Source organism: Stenella coeruleoalba, assembly GCF_951394435.1.
Source record: "Stenella coeruleoalba genome assembly, chromosome: 5".
Lineage (NCBI taxonomy): Eukaryota > Metazoa > Chordata > Mammalia > Artiodactyla > Delphinidae > Stenella > Stenella coeruleoalba.
The window spans coordinates 22,333,119-22,352,243 of record NC_137150.1 but is presented as its reverse complement, the minus strand read 5'-3'; the positions used below and the strand labels follow the sequence as shown (position 1 = coordinate 22,352,243).

Here is a 19,125-nt window from a genome sequence, read left to right as displayed (position 1 = left end):
TGCTTCTGAAGCTGCTGGGAGGGATTTCCCTTTCTCTTCTTTGTTCTCACAGCTCCTGGAGTTCAGCTTTGGATTTGGCCCTGCCTTTGTGTGTAGGTCGCCTGAGGGCGTGTGTTTTTCGCTCAGACAGGACGGGGTTAAAAGGATCAGCTGATGCGGAGGCTCCGACTCACTCAGGCCGGCGGGAGGGAGGGGCACGGATGTGGGGCGGGTCTGCGGCGGCAGACGCCGGCAGGACGTTGCACCAGCCTGAGGCGCACCGCGAACTCTCCTGGGTAAGTTGTCCCTGGATCCCGGGACCCTGGCAGTGGCAGGCTGCACAGGCTCCTGGGAGGGGAGGTGTGGGGAGTGACCTGTGGTCGCACACAGGCTTCTTGGTGGCGGCAGCAGCAGCCTTAGCGTCTCATGCCCGTCTCTGGGGTCCGCGCTTTTAGCCGCGGCTCGCGCCTGTCTCTGGAGCTCCTTTAAGCGCCGCTCTCAATCCCCTCTCCTCGCGCACCAGGAAACAAAGAGGGAAGAAAAAGTCTCTTGCCTCTTAGGCAGCTCCAGACTTTTCCCCAGACTCCCTCCCGGCTAGCCGTGGCGCACTAGCCCGCTTCCGGCTGTGTTCACGCCGCCAACCCCAGTCCTCTCCCTGCGCTCCGACCGAAGCCCGAGCCTCAGCTCCCAGCCCCGCCCGCCCCGGCGGGTGAGCAGACAAGCCTCTCGGGCTGGTGAGTGCCGGTCGGCACCGGTCCTCTGTGCGGGAATCTCTCCGCTTTGCCCTCCGCACCCCTGTGGCTGTGCTCTCCTCCGCGCCCCCGAAGCTTCCCGCCACCCGCAGTCTCCGCCCGCGAAGGGGCTTCCTAGTGTGTGGAAACATTTCCTCCTTCACAGCTTCCTCCCACTGGTGCAGGTCCCGTCCCTATTGTTTTGTCTCTGTTTATTCTTTTTTCTTTTGCCCTACCCAGGTACGTGGGGAGTTTCTTGCCTTTTGGGAGGTCTGCCAGCGTTCAGTGGGTGTTCTATAGGAGCAGTTCCACGTGTAGATGTATTTCTGATGTATCTGTGGGGAGGAAGGTGATCTCTGAGTCCTTCTCTTCCGCCATCTTCTTCTCTCTGATTTTTTTTTTTTTTTTTTTGTATACAGGAAAGATCTCATGCAAGAGAGAGAAACTGAAGCTTAATATTCTATAGCTTCATGGTAAGATGGCCTCTGCCCATAGTAGAGTTGAGAAAAAAAGTCTTAGAAAAGTTAAGTAATTTTCATAGTAATAAGTGGTCAAGCTGACGTTCAAATCCATGTACTTCTGAATCTATAGACCATGAGTTTTTAATTCAAAGTGATGACTAGAAAATTGATGTAAAAAAGTGGAGAATATGTGTCAATCCTGGTAGATCAAAGGAGATAGTGCCATATTTGCCATTCCTTTTAGCCCCGGACCCAAATAACCTGCGAAGTTTGTGCAGAAATTCATAGAAGTGGTGTCTCTACATTTCTTCTCTTGAAGAAGTCAATTTATATTTTTATTGGGACAATTACAGCATTACATAATATTTATCTCTTTTCCTTTCTTTCTCCTCCTCTCAACTGAGAGCTCACTGAAGAAAGTTACTAAATCTTACTGATCTATCTCCAATGCTTTGGACTGTGCTTGAAACATGCTTTTGTTTTTTATTAGATCTCCTGAGATTTCAGGTCCAGTGGCTGATTAGTTCCATTATAAATTAAGCACAAAACTGTGTCTTCCTTTGCAATACATATCATCCGTAAAGAAATCTTCAGTGCTTTGAAAAGAACCTCATCATCTTTGTGAAAATGGATTTTCATTCCTTCATTCTACAGTTTATTTCACTTAAACACCTACCAATTCTACCTTGTTACTTCATAAAATATTTTGGGTTCTCTTTTCCTCCTACTAACCTCCAAAGTCAGTGAATTAGTGTTTTATTTTGTTTTAATTTCTATGAAAGAATCTTCATAATATACTATATGAATTATTTTTTAACATATAAACTCATTCACTTATAAAACTCCTAGTTTCTGAAGCACTCTTTATTACAAAGGAAGGATCTCAGAAAAAGGCAAATTAATGATGATAATTTATGTTATTGGGAAATAGATAGTACTGATACTGTTTTCATTGTTTATTCCAACATTACTTCTAGACATGGAAGTGATAGAATTAAAATTAACTTACATTGATTATTTTAATTTTAGAAAACAAATGTTGGTGTATTACATAATCTGCAAATACACAGCATTTTTTGCTCAAAACAATCAGCTTAAATTATCAGATGGAATATTCCAAATGAATTTTACATAATTACAAAAAACACACTTTATTAACATTTTACTAGACCATGATGAGTTTTACAATTTAATATGATACATGCTACAGACTACAGGATTGTCTCCAAAGATTCTGAAATGCAAAATAGACAAGAATGTTAAAACAACTACTAAAGACTAAAACGACCTTTGACACAGCCTATGAAATATACAATGGTCTCAAATGCTGCTAAGTGAAGTAGGGAAATATTTTTAAAATATTGCTTTGTTGCAAGAATATGATGACTTAATAAAGAATACATCAAATTGTTGTCAGACTGATTTGGATGATAATAAAATCCTCCTTTGATGTAGCAACCATCTACCAATTACTGATTTTTAAAATAATACACGAATTGACCACTTTTGTGTAATATTTTCTACAGTTATTTATCTTATATGTTACTTTCTTCACGTCATTTTATTATTAATGAATCAAATACTTCTTATAATACCTTCAAATTAAAATAAATTATGTTGAGGTATGGAAGGAATATCTACAATGTCTTTGGAAACAATCATTAAAATTTTATAAAGAAATAAAGTCCCCTAAGATAACTAATTTAAAAATATTAAATGAGACAATATGGAAACTAAGGGTGAATAATCTGTTATATTAATTACACATTTAAGTTTTATTAAACACATCTAAAATTACCTAAATCATTTGATCTGAACATTAAAAAAATGTAACTTTGTATATTAGAGTGGGTATGAAAGACCTATTTCACAAAGTCATTAAGAAGAACAGTTATTTACAGGGACAAAGTTCTTTCAAGAAACCTCTTGACATATCTCCACTGTCGTTGGTTTTCTAATGGAGGATGGCTTATGGACTTACACAACATCTAAATCCATATGAGTTTGAGGTTTCTTGCATCTCTATTTCATTTTAGTCTGTGTTCAACAGTTAATTTCCTTAAGATATCTTCTCTGATGACTGTATCAAAAATGGACCTCCTGTCACAACCAGCTTTACTTTTCTTCATAGTACTCATTACACATCCTCATGTTTTCTTATATATAATTCAATTTTCAAATATTTGTTTACTAAGTTGCGATCTACATCCTTCATTATAATGTATGTTCAAAGAGTCAGAGAGTGTTTATTAGTTTCTCTTCAATGTCTTCAATATCTGGCTCACTGAAGGCACTCAATAAATATTTGTTGTCAAAATGAATATATTTGAATGTCAAATAACTATGTACCTTATCATAGGTATGTTTTAAGTAAAACATACAAATCAAAAAGAAGATATTCATTAATCAGAGGTCTGATAAATGAATAAGACTGAGAAAAGCCACCTATATTGATGCACTTGCACTCAAGTCTCCTACCTAGGAGAACTCTAGATTGGAATACTTAGGTCATTAGAGAGTGAGAAAAGGGGCAGAGATCGCTGGCATCATTTGAAAGTCTATATATAAGACAGCTAATATACTCTCCCTTCTCTACTACTCCCTTAGGGGAAGTAGTTTGCATAAAAATATTTATCACCAGAACAAAAAAGAAAGAAAATGACATTCTCTCCTCAAAGATGGAACACACAGTCTGGAGTTTAACTAGATGACATAGGGCTTGGTGTCTCAGTGTAAAGCCATTTGCATTTCATTATTTTGTAGCCCTTGGACTACTGGGGTATTTTTTTTTTTTTTTTGGTTTTTTTGGGGGGTTTTTTTTGTGTGTGTGTGCGGTACGCGGGCCTCTCACTGTTGTGGCCTCTCCCGTTGCGGAGCACAGGCTCCCGACGCGCAGCCTCAGCAGCCATGGCTCACGGGCCCAGCCGCTCCTCGGCATGTGGGATCTTCCTGGACTGGGGCACAAACCCGTGTCCCCTGCATCGGCAGGCGGACTCTCAACCACTGAGCCACCAGGGAAGCCCTCTCAGGAAATTTTTTTTTTTTTTTTTTTTTGGTACATCGGTTATACCTTAATAAAGCTGTTTTTAAAAGGGTTACAGTCCATCCTTTTTTTTTTTTTTTTGCGGTACGCAGGCCTCTCACTGTTGTGGCCTCTCCCGTTGCGGAGCACAGGCTCCCGACGCGCAGGCTCAGCGGTCATGGCTCACGGGCCTAGCCGCTGGGGGCATGTGGGATCTTCCCGGACCGGGGCACGAACCCGTGTCCCCTACATCGGTAGGCGGACTCTCAACCACTGCGCCACCAGGGAAGCCCTACTGGTTTATTCTCTTGCCAACCCTTCTAGTGGAAATGCTCCAGACAAATATGAAGAGCTCTTATAGGACTTTCCTAAATGGGAATGGAAAATCATTTATTAGCAGATTAATGATAGAGAAAGACCAAAATAATGAACAGAGAAACTCTTTTAAAGGTATCAGCAATCACCTTGAATGTAAAAGAACCAAACACACCAGTTAAAGGAATATCAACAGACTGGATTCATGTAACTAACAAATATAAGCTGTTGTACAAGGAAAATAGTCTAAATAAGGACATGGCTAAATTGAAAGTAAAGGGATAGGAAAGGTGTGTCATGCAAAAATAATTAACTAAAATGCTGTGCCACTGTGTTAATATTAGGCAAAACAGGACTTTGAGCAATTAGTATTAAGAGAAAAAAGGACATTTCGTTTTGATAAAAAGTTATTCAACATGGAGACCCATAATAATGTATGAAAATCAGAAAGGAAGAAGTAAACCTCATAGTCTACAGAACGCATGATTGTGTAGCCAGGAAATTCTAAAATAATCTTTTTTAAAAACTATAAAAATAATTGAATTTAGCAAGATTCTGGACACTTGGTAAAAATACAATTTTTTAAACTGTCTCTATATACCAGAAACAAATATTTAGGATATGATTCTTTTAAATAGCCTTTATAATAGTATAAGGAATATCACATACCTAGTAATAAATCTGTGGAAATATGTGTAAGATCATTTCATTTAAAACTAGAAAATACCGATAAGAGAAAGTTAAAATTAATAAAGAAATATACTGTATTGAATGTCTTAAAGACAATATTACCAACAAGTTCATTTTCTCAAAATTGGAATATAGCTTTGGTGCCATGTTAATCAAAATTCTAACAGACATCTTTCCTGGAAATTGTCAATCAAATTTTAAAATCTGTGTAGAAATGTGGTGATCTAGGACAGTCAAACAATCTTCAGAAATGAACAATGTAAATTTACACTAAAATATATCGAACCTATTTAAAAATTCCAGTACTGAACATGAGATAGTATTGGTATAAATATAGAGATATGTTCCAGGCATACAGAATAGAGTTGAGAAACTCATATTCAATAACCTAATTTACAGTAAGGAGACCACTGCAAAATCAAATAGATAGCCATATGGAAAAATTTGAACCAGATCACTAATATATTACAAACACATATATAAATAAAAAGGTATCACAGATCTTATAATAGGAAATAAGGCCTTTGGAAGAAATGTAAACACTAAATTTTTTCTTAAAAGTATTAATCATAAAAGAAAAAAATGATTCATTGGACCTAATAAAAATTAAAATCTTCTGTTCTTTGAAAGATGATATTAAGAAAATGGAAAGTTAAGCTACAGAATGGGAGAAGATATTCATGGTACATTTATCTTGTTATGTAATCATACCTAGAATATTCTATGAATCAATGAGAGAAATAATTAAAAAATCTTTTTGAAATGGAGTAAAATCCTTTCTGAAATGAAGTCTAAGAGGATAGACTAATGGCCAGTGAGCCTTTGGGAGAAAAAAATGCTTACCGTTATCCTTCTCATCAGGGAAATGCCAATTATAAAAATAATGGCATACCAATACATATCAATAACAATAATAAAAGCAAAACAATATCAAGAATTGGTTAGAATGTGTAAAAAAGTAAAACTTTCATAAATTGATATTTCATTTATAAATTGGTGCAAGATTTTTGGAAATTGTTTGCTATTACCCACAAAAGCTAAACATAAATCCACCTTGTGACCTATCAATTTTACCCCTAGGTACATAGCAAAAAGACAGAGAAGATTGTTCTCAGAAGATATAATACAAGTAGGCCAAATTGGACATAATCCAAATATGCATTAATCATAGAATGTATAAATAATGTGGACAGTGATTTTCTCAGATTAAATTTTTTTTTATTTAACATCTTTATTGGAGTATAATTGCTTTACATTGTTGTGTTAGTTTCTGCTGTATAACAAGGTGAATCAGCTGTATGCATACGTGGATACATATATCCCCATATCTCCTCCCTATCCCACCCCTCTAGGTGGTCACAAAGCACTGAGCTGATCTCCCTGTGCTATGCAACTTCTTCCCACTAGCTATCTATTTTACGTTTGGTAGTGTATATATGTCCATGCCACTCTCTCACTTTGTCCCAGCTTATCCATCCCGCTGACCATATCCTCAAGTCCATTCTCTACATCTGCATCTTAATTCCTGTCCTGCCCCTAGATTCTTCAGAACAAATTTTTTTTAAATTCCATATATATCAGTTGGATACAGTATTTGTTTTTCTGACTTACTTCACTCTGTATGACAGACTCTAGGTCCATCCACCTTACTACAGATAACTCAATTTCATTTCTTTCTATGGCTGAGTAATAATCCATTGTATATATTGCCACACCTTCTTTATCCATTCATCTGTCAATGGACACTTAGTTTACTTCCATGTCCTGGCTATTGTAAATAGTGCTGCAATGAACACTGTGGTACATGACTCTTTTTGAATTATGGTTTTCTCAGGGTATATGCCCAGTAGTGGGATTGCTGGGTCATATGGTAGTTCTATTTTTAGTTTTTTAAGGAAACTGCATAAACTCCTTTTTATCTATTTGTACTGTTTGAATATTTCACATTTGAATGTAGTAGTTTCATAATGCAAATATTTTTAAAGTATAAATGCAATAGACATTTTATCCGACCTCCAAGTATTAAGGAAATATAGCAATCAAGAACCTCTCTTGAATAAATTAATTAATGAAATTCATCAACTAAGTGATTAAACAATGCAAAATATTCAAGGATGGGGAGGTTCTGGTAAAATAACTAAGAAAAAATAAAATGGGCATTTGGGAAAAAATTAATGTTAAATCATTTTTATAGTTTTGTCAAACAATTTGTTGTGCTGGGCAAAATAACACAAATCAAAAAAAATTAAATTTGTTTATCCCAGCAATAATGTAAAACAGGGCATTAAGTCTTGATACTCTATTACTAAATAAATATATAAACTTTAGACTACACACTGAGGTTGATAGTATTTTTCCTGTGTGTCAAAACTGATTGGGTATTAGAAAAAAAGCAATGATTTTGCAGCGATACTGGCCTATGATTGAGTCACAACTCTACCTCTTGATAGCTACACAACCATGGGCAAGCCACAATTTCTTCATTTATAAAACATAATTGTGGAACATAACTCAGAATTAGAGTAGATAACATACATATGTCCTCCAGCTCCTTAAGTGTACCTCTGTAGGGATTGCCAGTTAAACTACTGGTTATTTCAATGTTGTGTGGATTCTGCTATATTCACCATGTGTAGACTTTAGTTGTTAATGAATATTTCAAATTATTTTATTCACAATTATAGTTATTTACATCTCTTTCTTACCTGTAATTATCCCTTGATAGATATACTGCTCATTTACATAACACATTTCAATAGTAATAAAGAACTAAGAACAGACCAGGCTGAGAAGACATTGACAGGCTTACCAATTTTCTATAGCCTCTGGACATAAATAGTACATAAACAAGCCTGTCAAAAATCACTTTAAGCAAGGCTGGTTTGCAGTTGTATAATTTTCTTGTGCTGACAGAGCAATTATATCTAGTTTTCTGCAATGTTTTCTGTTTTTAGCAGGGTAGAATGACACACATTCTTAACATCCCATGAAATTCAATTCAAGGCAACAATCTTAGTTGCCTGCTTATGGAGATAGAAATATATTATGACAATTCAAACAGTATGTCAAAATGATAATAAAACATATACATTGACAAAAGTGTTAATTATCAAAATGCCTTTTATTGCACCTTGAAAATTTAGGAATCCTGATTGAGAGCATTAAAATAAATGATTCACTCTTAAAATATTTATGTTACAGATTTACTAAATTTTCAAAGAAACCTAAGTATTCAACTGAGTTACCCATACATTCTCTTCAATTCCTTGTCATCCTTTTATACTTTATTTACAGAAATGTTTTATCCTAACATGCATTGTAACTGCACTCTTAATTGGCCCTCCAAAACACAAGATATAGAAACTGTATAAATACCGTCTTTTTTAAGAAACTTTATTCCAGTTTTGAATAATTTAATCAACCTTGCCTTTTTATATTCTTTCTTTCCATTGCTTTTGTAGTATTTTATTGACCTAGTTCTCCAGCTATCAATACTTAGATTGCAATGTAAGAGTTCATCATCTTTTCTTAATGCCCTCTCTTCCTAAATATGGGTGACCCTAATTCTCTGTTCTTACCCTGGGCAACTCTCTTCCCATGAAGTGTATTACTTTTATTTTACTTACTGTTTTATACAGGTGACTCTTGGAGACCTCTTTTCTCAAACTTTAAGTCTAAGTTGCTCTTGTAATTAATTGCTCAAAGCATTCATTCATTCAAAATATATTATTGAGAAAAATACATGTCATGTGCTATTTGAAGTACAGAAACAAAACAGTAAACATTTCTGATTTCATGAAGTGTGTGGCCTAGTTTTAGTTAATGCTATGTGCTAAGGACAAGAATTGGCTAAATGAAGAGATACATTGTGATAGACATGTGTATGGGTCGGGGACAATGCTATTTTAGATAGGATATCCAGTAAAATTACTGACAAGATATCCAAAATTCCATACTGTTTTAAACCTCAGGGTCTTGATATATTTGATTTCTTATTCCAGGATAGAACTGTATCCCCAACTTCCCATTTTACACCATGAATGACTGACTCTTCAATTTACATCTCTCCCAAATCCAGTTTTGCTGCACTGATGCACATATTCACTGCAACTGCGGCAGAAAAAATGTCTACAAAGAGTGCTTATAGCCCACCTCCAAAAGTACTCTCTAATTAATTTCTTATTCCTGATGAATTCATCATTTACTCATATACATTATGGCAGACATGGTGCTTGGCCTTGCAGCAAAAATGATAGTCTCATACTTTAGCCCACAAAACATAATTAAGATTTTAATTAGGGATGCTATACTTCTCCCTATATGGGAATAAGAATTTCAATTACATGGTTAACTCCTCCTTTTAATTAGCATTTCAAGGCATGTATTTCATTCTCTCTCAACCACTCAGTCTTGATGATTCTTTCTTAAAAACGTTTTTAAAAATCACTGCTTTTTTAACATCATCACTTTGTTTGCCTCATTTTTGGCTTTAAGGTCCACAGCAACAACAAAGAAATCCTGTTATAGCCACTTTGTAACAAGACTTCCTGCCTCCATTCTCACTTTTCTTTAAAACCTACATGCTATCACCATCTCCTACACGGTTTACACAATTACTCCCTTAACTCTCACAGTAACAAAATAAAGTGCTTACTTTTTTTACACAATTTACATAATTTTACATTTACATAATTTTTACAATTAAGCTGTTGGCCCTAGTTTATACAACTAAGAAATAGTAGGGCCAGGATTTGACCAATCTGAAGCTGTCTAGAGCGTCTATGCCTTTGACCACTTCCTGTACTCAGGATATATATTTGCATCACCATTTTTTTTTTCCGTCACCATTTTTTAATCTTCTGGTATAAAAGAGATAACTAAAGAAAAGAAGAGGAATGCAAGTCTTCTGTGCACCCAGGCACACAATTATTGATGGCTATGTTTATTGGAGCATCATAGCATCACCATGTTAAGTCTCTTCGAAGAGCTGCTTGCTCTTTCTTTACTCCTCATAAAGTTTTCTTGTTTGAAGATAGTGATTATTATGGCTTTGGCTCTCCATTTGCCAATCCTGCACTCTCAACTAAGCAAATTTTGGTAAAGTGTAATCTTCCTTGTTCTCCTGACAGGTCACAGGCTCTGGCTCTACACTCCAAAATTGGGTTATCAGCTGAACTATTATGCTATTTGAATTTTAAAATGACATTAATATTAAGCATTTTGCTACTAACTTTCTGATTGTTTATTATAAATTCTAATATGGATATTGAAAGTCTCCAGAGTTCTTTTCTCATTTCTTTCTCCTTACCAAATGATTTTATGTTTCTCTAAGAATCTTTTTTTTTTTAAGAGGTGAGTGTGAGAGAATCCCAAAAATCTTGGAGTAAAGCAGGGAGATGTGATAAGTGTGTATTACTTCTTTTAGTTTGGTTTGTTTTTTCGTCTTCCAAAATATCTAAGTTCATGGCTAGTGCTTGATGATCCTTTAGGTAATTGAGAGTCTAAAACGTAACAATGCTACCATATCAACTGGTTAATGCTGATTAAATAGTTGGGGGTTCCTAGCAAGTTGATTAGCCATACATGAGGAAAGGTGAAAAAATGGTGTATTTAAACATGAACCATGTGGATCCTCTGAGGGAACACACCCTTTTGGCATATTGACAGTATGATACCTTCCGAATGTCAAACAGAAGTTGAACAGCATTTCTAAAGGGGTTATAAAATACATACATAGAAAAATTTTCTAAATTATATAGAAAAATATTTTGTAACTATGTATGGTGATGGATGTTAATTAGACACTGTGGTGATCATTTCACAATATATACACATATTTAATCATTATGTTGTAAACCTTAAACAAATATAACATTGTATGTCAATTATACCTCAATTAAAAAAAGAAGAATCATATAGCAAAGAGTTAAATACTATTTTGAATGTTAACCAAAATAAACATGGCATACCTCCCAAATCAGTACAAAGATAAAATCAAGCAAATCTTTTTTCCTATATTTCAAGAAGTCAAAGACAATAGCTAAGAAATATAAAACATCTTTAATCATGCCATGAGTAAGACCAATATACCAGTTATTATAATAAAACCATAATGTATACCACCCTATTGAGACAAATGTTGCACTTTTTAAATAAAGTGTGTGGCCATATGTTTCCTCTCCAAATATCCTCCTGAAATGCCTCTGAAAACTTGAAAAAAAAGGGAGTTTTTATTTTGAAAATAAAAATTAATCTAGTATCAGACCTGACATTTGAAATTATATTGTTTCACTACCGTTCAATAGAAGTAGAAACAGTGCAAAGGAGGAAAAGGAAATCCTATCTCGGTCTACCACAGTTTTACTAGATATGATTCCTTAACATCGAGCAAGGTGCCCACTACTTTATAATTTTTAATTTAGTAAAATTTTTATTTAGGTAGAACATTCATACATTCATACTCACCACTGAATTCACACATTCTGCTTCTTGGTGCATCCAGTCAGGTATAAAGGCTAATCACTGTTTTCTTAATGACACGTGAGATATTTTATTCTTTAATTCTCTAGTGTCCATTTGATTCCCTTTTCTCTGATTCCAACTTTCAATTGAATTACTTTCTTTTTTTCTTCCACTGTGTCTATCTTCTTACTGTGTATTAATATATTAATTATAGTTATTTTGAGATTCTTGTCTGTTAACTCCAAAATCTGGGTCACCTCTAAGTTGGCTAATATTTACTTCTTTATCTCTTATTTGTCAAGTTTCCAGACTATACCTGGTAATTTTTCATTTTATTTGATTTTGTAGCACTGTTCTATAGACTCTGAATTATATTATCTTCCTCTAAAGCAGATGTTGGCAATTTTTCTTAATGAGCCAGACAGTAAATATTTTAGGCTTGGGGACCATACTACTTCACAACTATTTATCTCTGCTCTTGTAGGGTGCAAGTAGCCACAAAACTATGTAAACACATGGCTGTGACTGTGTTCCTGTAAGAGTTAATTACCAAAATAGGAGGTTGCCCACAGGTCATAGTTTGCCAACCTATGGTCTAATGTATGTTGAGTTTCTTTCTAGCAGTCAGTTAACTTTCAAGTGAATAATTTTATTCTTGTCATGGTTTGGTTTTAGGCTCTATTAGGGTAGATGTAGTTCAGTTTTCCACTTAGTCTTAAGATTTAGCTGTTTTCTGAAGGTTTGGTCCTAAATCTCAGAGCATGGGCTTTATGTGGTCTCAAATGAATGCCTGGTATTTACCATGGTCTTTCCTCTTTGGCTATCTCAGACCTCCAGTGTTTCCCAGTATATATGAGCCCAGTGTTCTCTACCAAGCCTCCAAGACCCTCACTTTCTGTGTGTGCATCTTAGGAAGCCAGCAGGGACCAAAGGAAAAATGATACAGAGAGTTTAGGGCTTTTTCTCTGTGCTGCCCTCCTCCTAGGAACCTTGGCAGCCCTGAACTGCAATCTCTTTTTCCTCCACTGTCTCCACTGCTGCTTTCTACTTGGACTCCACTTTTCTGTGTGCAGTTAGGGAAGAGTCTCCAGGGTAAATGGTGAAAATGGGACTTACCTCAAGTGTTTCTCTTCTCTCAATAATCACGGCCCTGTGTTTTTTTTACTGCCAAATCCCCCCAATAGTTATTTTATACATACTCTCCATTTTTATATGTGTTTATCATGGGAGTGAAATCTGATACTAACTACTCCATCACGTACAGAAAAGGAACACCAGTTGTCGAGTTAAAATTGTATAGGCTCCAGATGTTACTGTTTTCTAACGGTGGATTATTGGTCTTTGCTAGGCAGCTAGACTTGGGGCTGGTTGTCTTAATCCAGTTAGCTACCAAGCGGAGTTATGTCCGGGTTTTAGTTTGTCAGGGCTTATTCCACCTTTTTCTAGAACACAACCCTCCAAATATTATGACATGATTGCTTGCTGACTTCACCAGGGATTCTACCCCTAGTAGGGTCTGAACTCTAACCCTTTTCTCCTCAGCATAGTGAGATTTTTGAAGAGAATTTCAAAGAATGTATTCAAAAGCTAGGAGAAACTGATAAACTAACAGAATAAATGAAAAAATTTGCCAAGCCATTCCTCTGGCATCTAAAACTTGTTTAATTAGTATTTTGCTTGAAGCCCAGATGTATTTTGAATTCTGAAAGCTCTAACGATATTTGAGGACATTCATAAAGACAAAAAACACAATTTTCTAGCAAGAAAGAAAAATATTAGCTTAATTGGGGTAAGAAAAAAAACAAACAAACACTTTTCTGCGCTTCAGTGAAAGGACCTTTGATCTCAGCTGAAGACCAGATGCATCTCTGCAGATATGCTTAGATGAATTTACCTACTGGAGCCAATTAAACCGTGCTGCTTAAAACATGCGCATCAATGACTATTGAAACCCAATCACTCATTTTTTTGGTTCCTGGGGTAATCTCATATGGCCAAATTTCACTTTGGCTAAAAAAAATTTGATTTTTTTTTTGTGAATTTGGAAAAAAAAATCATTCTCCCCATTTGTTAAAGAAAATAAATGAAAGATTTAATGGCCTCCATAAAACATAATAATTTCATTTTTAATGATTTGATCTACAGAAACTAAGAAGCATTGATTTAAAATAAGCTGAATTTTAAAAAAATAATAAGGGGTAAACTAAACTTCTAATGGTTTAAATGCACTGATATTTTCAGAAGAGCCTTTTTTTTTTTTTGCGGTTTGCGGGCCTCTCACTGTTGTGGCCTCTCCCATTGCGGAGCACAGGCTCTGGACGCGCAGGCTCAGCGGCCATGGCTCACGGACCCAGCCGCTCCGCGGCATGTGGGATCTTCCTGGACCAGGGCATGAACCCGTGTCCCCTGCATCGGCAGGTGGACTCTCAACCACTGCGCCACCAGGGAAGCCCAGAGGAGCCTTTCTTGAAATTATGCCATTTGTAACAATATGGATGAATCTGGAAGACATTATGCTATGTGAAAAACTCTGGACACCGACAAATACTGTTTGACCTCACTTTTATGTGAAATCTCAAATAATCAAATTCATAGAAGCGAAAAGGAGAATAGTGGTTGCCAGAGGTTGGGGGTTGGAGGAAATGGGGAAATGTTGGTCAAAAGCTATAAGATTTTACTCATTCAAGAGGAATGCATTCAGGAAATCTAATGTACAGTATAGTGACTGTGGTTACAGTACTGTATTATATACTTGAAATTTGCTAATTGGATAAACATTAAGTGTCCTTACAACACACACACCCAAAAGGTCACTATGTGAGGGGATGGATATGTAAGTTAGCTTGATCATGGTAATCATTTCACAGTGTATACATCTATCAAAACATCAAGTTGTAGACCTTAAATATTTCTTATTTATGTATTTTTGTCAATTATACCTCAATAAAGCTAAAAAAAAAAGCCTTTCTGTCATAGAAGTAGCCAACTAAAACAAAAAAAGAAAGAAAACACAAAGAAAAGCAAAAGTTGTGAAAAATCACTAACTAATTAAATAACAAGACAAAAAACAATGGGTCATTTCAAAGGGAAAGTAATACTCTTAGAAAGCCTAGATTTTTGATACAATTTAGAGATTTAAATACATAGAATTTTATATTAGATTAGGAAAAAGTCTACCAGTGTTTCCATTTGACATGAATATTTGAACAAATTAGATTGGCTGAAAATTTTTGTGTTCAGATCTGTATGTCTTCTAAGTTACTTAAACTTTCTAAATTTAATATGCTGGTTTTATATGGCAAATAAGTTAACATTCTTTCCACAAAATATTTTAATTTTGAAACTGTAAACATATGGGTTTAACTATATGAAATAACTGTATTTTAAGAGAATTTGCCCTGTAAACTCTGAACATTGTTGCAAATGATTTAAACTTAGTTTTTCTCTTACACTTACTAAAAAAAAAAGTATCAAATGTCATCTTTCTGACTGTAATATAATAAATGACCATGTTACAATATAAATCCTTAATGATTTTGAATACTTTAAATATTTTTAAATTAAATAATGGGTGTTCTTTGATTACCATTTATCTTTTTTACCCGATCAATTTCTAAAACCATAAATATTTAAAATAGCAAATATTCTATGAAAATGTATTTGCTCTTTGAAAGCCCCCACTAAGATGGCAAATTTGATGTGGTAATTGAGAGAGTTTTAAAAAAGAAAAAGAAAAATCAGTATTCAGAAAAATAACTCATCCTTGACATATAGTTTGCTCTTACATAAATAAATAAATAAATAAATAAATTGTTCTTTGTCTTTGAAGGGAGAATTCCCTATCACATCAAAGGTTAGTTTTCTGAAAGACTATTCTATAACTGTGGCTGGGCACTGATCTTGAATTGTTGTTTGCATATATCTTTAATTTAAAAATACTTAAAATTATTCTATAGCTAATACTTCAATAATGGCTTGTCTTCAAACATCCACAATATCTGTTTAAATTTTAACGTAAGAATATGTTTAGCAACTCTTTTCTGATACAGTCTTTTTCTAAATCCAGGTGGTAAATCCTAAAGAATAACATTTTAAAGAGATTATGTATACCTAAAGTAGCTTTGGAGTTTCCCATGCAGTCACTGGGCCAAACAAAAGATGTGTTCTTACTTTACTAAAGGAAGAATATTCTATATTTTGATTAGTTCTACACAACTATTTTTCTGCCCAGTTACCAGTTAAAAATAACCCAAAAAACCCAAAAAAACCCTGGAACACCAAAAAGACACATTAATTCTCCTGAGGTTAATTATTTAGAGATAAATGTTACCACCATAAATATTTTAGCAACTGAGTTCTTGTCAGGTTGGATAGACACTTCGATTCATGTTCAAAGTTTGTTTACACACTGTAAACAAGCTGATTTTTTTCCCAGGTATAAATGCTTTTGTCACTCTTGGTGATTATAACTTTTCTTTATGGTACAAATAAAAATGCCCTTGAGGTCAGTCAGCAGCCTCCTTATCATACTGTTCCTGCCCTCAGAATAATCATTGACTAAATATTCACAAATAGAGGATTTTACTCTCCTCCATTATGATAATGTGGGTTGATATAATTAACCAACCAGATCTATTCATATTTGTCACCAACAAATTGGGTTTTGCTTTTATCCTACTCATAAATAAAGGCCTTTGCTAAAGAGTGCAGATCAGAATTCAGTTTTGTGAAAGAAACAGCAGAAGAGCTGCAATAAATATCTGTACTTCATTTCTGCAAACAGCCAGCAGGCAGATCTATCAAGTGGCTGGCTTAAGATTTCCAGCATGCTCTCAGTCCAGAAGCCAGCAACTTTGTAGAAAAAACTCAAGACCCATAGACAAGAATCAATTCCCTAAGACAAAGTGAGCTGATTTAATCATGGCTTCTCAATATATCATTAGACCTAAGTTTAACATACTGGTGATTGGTGTCTAGTTTCAAGGAACCCCTTAGAATTTAGAAAGAAAAAAAAAAATTCTGTGACGGCTCTAGATATGGATATAAAGTAGAAATTTTTTCATAAAAATGAAAGTTAAAGATTCCATCTATGTATATGTATATCTCTATCTATCTATTGATTGGTCTTGTTTTTAAAATTATTCAAAACAGTGATTAAATGTCACATTAAATGAGAAAAAAATCACTGTAAAGAGTAAGCCAGTAACTTAAAAGATGTGGGGAGAATCATTAAACATGTCAGGGCAGATAAGTAAGTTAGTAAACCATCCAGACATGTTAGGCAAAGATAATGTAAATTAATAACCTGTAAGACATTTAGGCATGAAGTAAAGGAAATTGGTCATTTGTGGGACATGTTAAGCAAAGATAAGTAAGTAATATCTTTGCTGAACAAAGATATAAAAGGCATGGAAGGACCAGAAGTCCCAAATATTCATGACACACTTACTATAGATGAGGCATTTAATATTTATGAAGTGATAAATTGGCCATCCCATGGTGAAAGCCACTGTGTTCCCATGAGTACTCCACTAAGAAATGCAGATAAAGTCTATAGCTGCTCCTAAGCCTCCTGGTGAGCTACAGCTATTGACCAGGCACACTTGCTGCTATGTTGACCCAACGTAACAAGTATATGTTGGTTTCAGGCACCTTCTGTTCGCTGAGATCCTTCGATCAAACCTCAGCTCTGGTCCTCAAAACCATACCTTTAGCAGAGGAAGTCTGATGCAGCAGAGAGTGAGACAGGACCTGAGAACTCCCTATTCCAGGTACTGTAGCCCTTCTTCCATGCTGGCTCCTTATCCTAAGTATGGTAAACTACTTCATCTATTTCCCCCTACTTATTACTGTGTGTTTTAAATTGATTTAATTAACTGTATGATTTGAACATTACAATTTGTTTCATGAGCTTTATTCTTTTGTCATTCTGAAATTGGTAGCCTGGTAATGTACTTGGAGACTAGCATTATATTAAGACTGTCATTGCATTAATGCAATTTCCCATGCAACATGTACCAAAAATTTGAACCCCATTAAAAGCAGAGGTGTTAATAATTGATCCATTAAAATCAAAACAACAGTGAGAAGGAGCTCCATCAGTGTGTCAGATAATGTCTTCTCTGTAAAGGGCATCCCATGTATTTCCCTGAGAATACAAGCCAAAATTCTTACAGTGGCTTACAGTACTTACAACAGCTGCATCACCTGCTTTGGTCCCCATTCCTTTTCTGACATTTTCTCTTGACTCCTTATTCTGTTACTCTACTAGTGCATACTGGCCTCCTCACTCTTGCTCCTTGTCTCTTGGCTCAATCTGGAATGTTCTTCAAATATTCCCACAGTTAATTCAAGTCTTTGCTCAAATGTCACTCTTTAAAAGCCCACCTACCCTTGTCATTCCATTTAATATTAAATTCTGTATACCTCTACCACCAACATTTACACTTTTCTATTTTTCCTATAAAACACTTGACTTTTATTTCATATAATTTATTTAATTTTCCCCAGTAGAATATTAATTCTATAAGGGCAATTTTATCTGTCTATTTGATTCTTTTCCATGACGTCTGCTCTTAGACCAATGCCTGGTTTATGATAGGCATCCATTCAATTAATTAATGGATGAAAATGAATCAATCATTAATATATTTTTTCATATTTTAACATGGCAAAAAAAATAAAACTTTCTAATTCTCAAGACTTGTAAGAGTCTTGTGAGCAATTAATGCAACTATATTGCTGGTGAGAATTTGTAGAATTAATCTGACCATAGGGGCCACAACAGTTACAAGTTTTAAAAGTGTCTATACCATTATGAATCATTTATTCAATTTATGATACTCATTTTAAGGGAATGATTTTGAACTATAGGGAACAATGTTAAAGTGCTTATCTATGAAATGTAGAATATCAACAATATTTTCTGCATAATTTTAATCAGAAAATATCCAAAGGCTTAAAATTATGGCATTTGGCTTTCTCTTTTCAGGAGAACATAAGATTTCAAACATATTAATTATTCCGTATTTTGAATCTAGTTTTTGTCAGACACTTCATAGCTCAATTTTTGGAGATAATATTTTATGATGATAGTAGAGTGGCTTCCAAATTTTTATAGCAAATTGAGTAAATTCTTTCCTGAAATAGAGAGAAACTTTGTAACTTTCCCAGATTATAAGGGTGATAGTCATTACAATTAATAATCATGCCGCCCTCTTATTGGTTAAAATAAGAAACAATTAATTGTAAACACATTTATAACTGAGAACATGTGTCTTTAACTGGCCTCTCTCAAAAAGACTGATTTTACTCAGTTATTACAAGGTTGATGGCTTTAAATACTGGAAAGCTGCACTTTGGCATTGTTCTATTACCTCCTATTACACCTGTATACATTTAAAAAATTTTTTATTTGATTGGACTGTGTATCTGAGAATATTTAAATCACTTTTTAGAAGAAGAA

The 19,125-nt window shown here is 35.0% G+C and overlaps 1 long non-coding RNA gene across 1 annotated transcript; it reads left to right on the top strand.

Annotated features, from left to right (window-relative positions):
* The first annotated feature begins 235 nt into the window (after nt 1–235).
* LOC307186931 lies at nt 236–18,164 on the top strand. Its single transcript, XR_013828511.1, has 3 exons — nt 236–275; nt 1,130–1,183; nt 17,309–18,164. It is a non-coding gene; the product is annotated as an uncharacterized lncRNA (long non-coding RNA).
* The last annotated feature ends 961 nt before the right edge of the window (nt 18,165–19,125 follow it).